The 4,208-nt window shown below is 36.4% G+C and overlaps 1 long non-coding RNA gene across 1 annotated transcript; it reads left to right on the forward strand.

Annotated features, from left to right (window-relative positions):
* On the forward strand, positions 1–1,209 carry LOC116084293. The gene is made up of 2 exons (XR_004116067.1): positions 1–46; positions 1,033–1,209. It is a non-coding gene; the product is annotated as an uncharacterized LOC116084293 (long non-coding RNA).
* The last annotated feature ends 2,999 nt before the right edge of the window (positions 1,210–4,208 follow it).

Genomic DNA, 4,208 nt, shown 5'->3' on the forward strand with positions numbered 1-4,208 from the left:
TCATTCATGAACATGGAGGATCTTTCATTGTTCCAACGTCTTCAAGGTTTGTTGTCATTTGTTTTTTTTGTTTGCTTGCTTGCTTTTGAGACAGGGTTTTAATGTACAGCTTTGTCTGATATGGAACTTGCTGTGGTGTTTTGACTGATCTCAAACTCACAGAGATCTTCCTGATTAAGTGCCGGAATCAAAATTGTTCCCCCACACCTGATTTCACTGTCTTAAGTACTAAAGCAGAACTATCTCACTTCCTTGGTTAGGCTTATTCCTAGGTGTGTTTTTTGTTTTTTTGTTTTTTTGTTTTTTTAAGCTAAGATGAATGATATTTTTCTCATTGATTTCTTTCTATTTTTGTTGGTTTGTTTATATTAAAGATAAGTTTTACTGTGTTCTCTGACCACCCTGAACAAGGGTTAGCTTGACCCTACTAGATTCTGACCCCTAAGTGCTAGGATTCAAGGGATGTGGTATCACCAGCCAGAAAATTTCTGTTTTCCCGTTAGTTTAAATTATTATATAACCCCTATTTATTTCATTTACATTAAGTCAAACAGATATAGTTACTGTTATGTTAATTACATATATGTTTCATTTTAACTTTTTTATGTATCTCCAATCATATTCACCATTTTATCTTTTTTTGTCCCTACTCCAGTCTTTCTAATTTGATGTCTTGTGTGTGTGTGTGTGTGTGTGGGTGTGTCCCAATGTGTGTCAAACATTAAGGCTGTTTATAGGATAACTGAGAGTTTGTTCACAGAACAATGTAAACCTTATCAGTAACCAGATAAATGAAGAATGAGCCTTTTTCACCTATCAACCATCAATACATACCTAGGAGGGATTGGGGCTGCATGATCCCCACTCTCTTCCGTGGTATGGAGGTCCAGTTTATGCAGATAATCTGTGAGTTGAAGAGTGCAATATCTACATTGAGCCTGTTAGATAGTATTCATACAACTCTCCACAGACCTCTACAGGGTACTACATTTTTATATTGTGGTTTGAATGTCTCTTCTGCTTTTATTTCAGATGCCTTTCATTGACTGGGCTACTGACAAAGGCTCATCCCTCAGAACCAAGAAGTGTCAAGAATTTAAACTGTTGTAGCAACAATAAAATGAACCCAAGAAATGTCTAGAAAGTTCATGAGATCTATTAAAGCCCAGTGATCCACTATTATCCATAAAATTAAAAAAATAAAAGCTACTAAAGTGTATGCTGTACTCTTTATATAAAATATAAAAGTAATATTTAGAGCTGGTGTGAAATATAGATGGGTGAGAAAAAGGAAGTATGCACAGAAATTAAAGAAATAGAGGAGAAATAAATGAAAGAAAGGAAAGGAGTGAAGAAAGACGTAGGAGAGAAAGAGAAACAAGGACCAGTGTTGAGATAAAATCAAACAAATGCGAAATGAAAATAAAAACAGCATCCAATAATAAAAACTTCAAAACCAACAGTAAATAAATGTGAGAACAGGCATAAAGATAATACCGTAGAACCAATTAAAAAACAGTAAGTTAAAGTGAAATATTAAATGTAGAAATGTGTGACAAAAATTGGAAACAATGACAATAATGAACAAGGAGCCAACCAACTAAGCAAAAAGTAACTAGTGCACAGAAAGGAATAACAATGGAACAGACAGCAAACAGTCCCAAAAATAAAGAGACTTGTAGACAAGTTTAAAGATTTATTAAATTGTATGCACTCTCTAATAAGTGGATGTTAACCCAGAAGATTGGAATACACAAAATACAATCCAGAAACCACAAGAAAATCAAGAAGAAGGAAGACCAAAGTGTGAATTCTTTCTTCCTTCTTAAAAGGGTGAACAAAATACCCATGGAAGAAGTTGCAGAAACTAACTATGGAGCAGAGACTGAAGGAAGGACAGTCTAGAGACTGTTCCACCTGGGAATCCTTCCCATATTCAATCATCCAATCTAGACACTATTATGGATGCCAGCAAGTGCTGGCTGGCAGGAGCCTGATATAGCTGTCTCCTGAGAGGCTCTGATAGTACCCAACTAATACAGAAGTAGAGGCTCACAGCTATCCATTGGACTAAGCACAGAGTCCCCAATGAAGGAGCTAGAGAAAGAACCCAAGGAGCTGAAGGGTTTGGAGCCCCTTAGAATGAACAACAATACGAACTAACTAGTACCTTCAGAGCTCCCAGGGAGTAAAACACCAATCAAATAGTACACATGGTAGGACTAATAACTCCAGTAGCATATGTAACAGAGGATGGCCAAGTTGGTCATCAATGGGAGGAAAGGCCCTGTAAAGGTTCTATGGACCAGAGTAGGGGAATGGCAGGGCCAGTATGGAGGAGGGGGTGGATTGGTGAGCAGGGTGAGGGAGTGGGAGCAGGGATTTTTTTTGGTTTTGTTTTTGTTTATAATTTTATTTTATTTGTTTTATATTTTTGTAGGAGAAACTGGGAAAGGAGATATCATATGACATGTAAATAAAGAAAATACCTAATAAATAAACAAATAAACAAATAAATAAATAAACAGAAATCACAGTTAGATACATAGAAAATTGAAATAATACACTAAAGGAGCAAAAGTGACAAAAGCAAATAGTAGAGAGGAAAAAAGTTAAGAGAGTATGAAAACAGGGAGAGAAGGGAGAAAAAACGGAGGGAGAGAAAAGAGAGAGAGGAGAGGGGAGAGGGAGATTTCATTCACATGGTTTCTACTAGCAAATTCCAGCCCTACTCATAGGCCAAAATTGTCACTATAATCTGTCTTTTCCTTTCCTATGGTTTACATCATTGCCATCAGTACTGGACAAGTGTTTTCTACCATAAGAACTTCTTTTTCTTCCTCACTAGAGTTCCTTCTTTACTTACAGGTGCCTCTGTTTCTACACTTACTTTGCACACATGAGTCCAGGAGTGTTGGTTCTTCTGCCTCATTCCCCACCTTTGAGAAATTTCCTACATTTTGTTCTCTACTTTGTTCTTCAGTGTGGTTAATAATTTAACTGAGTTTTGCCCTATATGCAGAGTGAGTTGGGGAAGCATCCACAGCCTCAACTTGACACAGGTGAAATATTTGTGTTCACACTATCATAAACTCCACACATGTATGGAAACTTGACTTTTGAGAATGAAGGCAAAACTAATCAATGGGAAAGGGAGAAAATCTTTTATAAATGGTGCTGGCTGAACTGGATGTTTGCATGTAGAAGGATGGAAATAGATCTGAATTTATCACCCTCCACAAAACTCAATTACAAATGGATCAAAGGCCTCACATAAAACCAGGAACACTACATCAAAAACAAACAAACAAACAAACAAAAAACCAGAAAGTGGGCATAGTGTTGAACTCATTAGTATAGGAAAAAAAAACTTCCTAAACAGAATACCAATGACTCAGGCACTAAGTTCAAGGGTTTATAATGGGACCTCATTAAACTTAAAAGCTTCTGTAAGTCAAAGGACAGAGTCATTAGGACAAAATGAGAGCCTGCAGGATAAGATCTTCATTAACTCCACATCTGACAGAGGGCTAATCTCCAAAATTTATAAAGAACTCAAGAAGTTCGACACCAGCAATCCAAAAAACCCAAAGTTGAAAATGGGTACAGAGCTAATCAGAGAATTCTCAACAGAAGTATCTCGAGTGGCAGAAAAGAACCTAAAGAAATGTTCAAAATCTTGAGTCATCAAGGAGATATAAATCAAAATTACTCAAATTTCACCTTATACCAATCATAGTGAGTATGATGAAAAAATAACCTCAAGTGACTGTACATGCTGGTGAGGTTGAGGAACAAGGGAAACATTCCTCCACTGTTGGTAGAAGTGCAAACTTGTACAACCACTCTGAAAATCAATATGAAGGTTTCTCAGATGATTTGCAATACTTCTTCCACAAGACCCAGCTATATTACCTTGGGACATGTACTCAAAATATGTTCCACAATCTGACAAGGACACCTGTCCAACTATGCTCATAATAGCTTTATTGATAATAGCCAGAAACAGGACACAACCTACATGTCCCTCACCTAAAGAATGGAGAAAGAATTAGGTTCATTTTAACAATGGAATAATATACAGCCTTTAAAAGTAAAGATATTAAGAATTTGCAGGCAAATGAATGGGCCAAAAAATATCATCCTTAAGTAAGGTTGGATGGTATGTACTCAATTATAAGTGAATATTAGCCACAAATTATAGGATA

The sequence above is a fragment of the Mastomys coucha genome, unplaced genomic scaffold, assembly GCF_008632895.1.
Source record: "Mastomys coucha isolate ucsf_1 unplaced genomic scaffold, UCSF_Mcou_1 pScaffold9, whole genome shotgun sequence".
NCBI classification, from domain to species: Eukaryota; Metazoa; Chordata; class Mammalia; order Rodentia; family Muridae; genus Mastomys; species Mastomys coucha.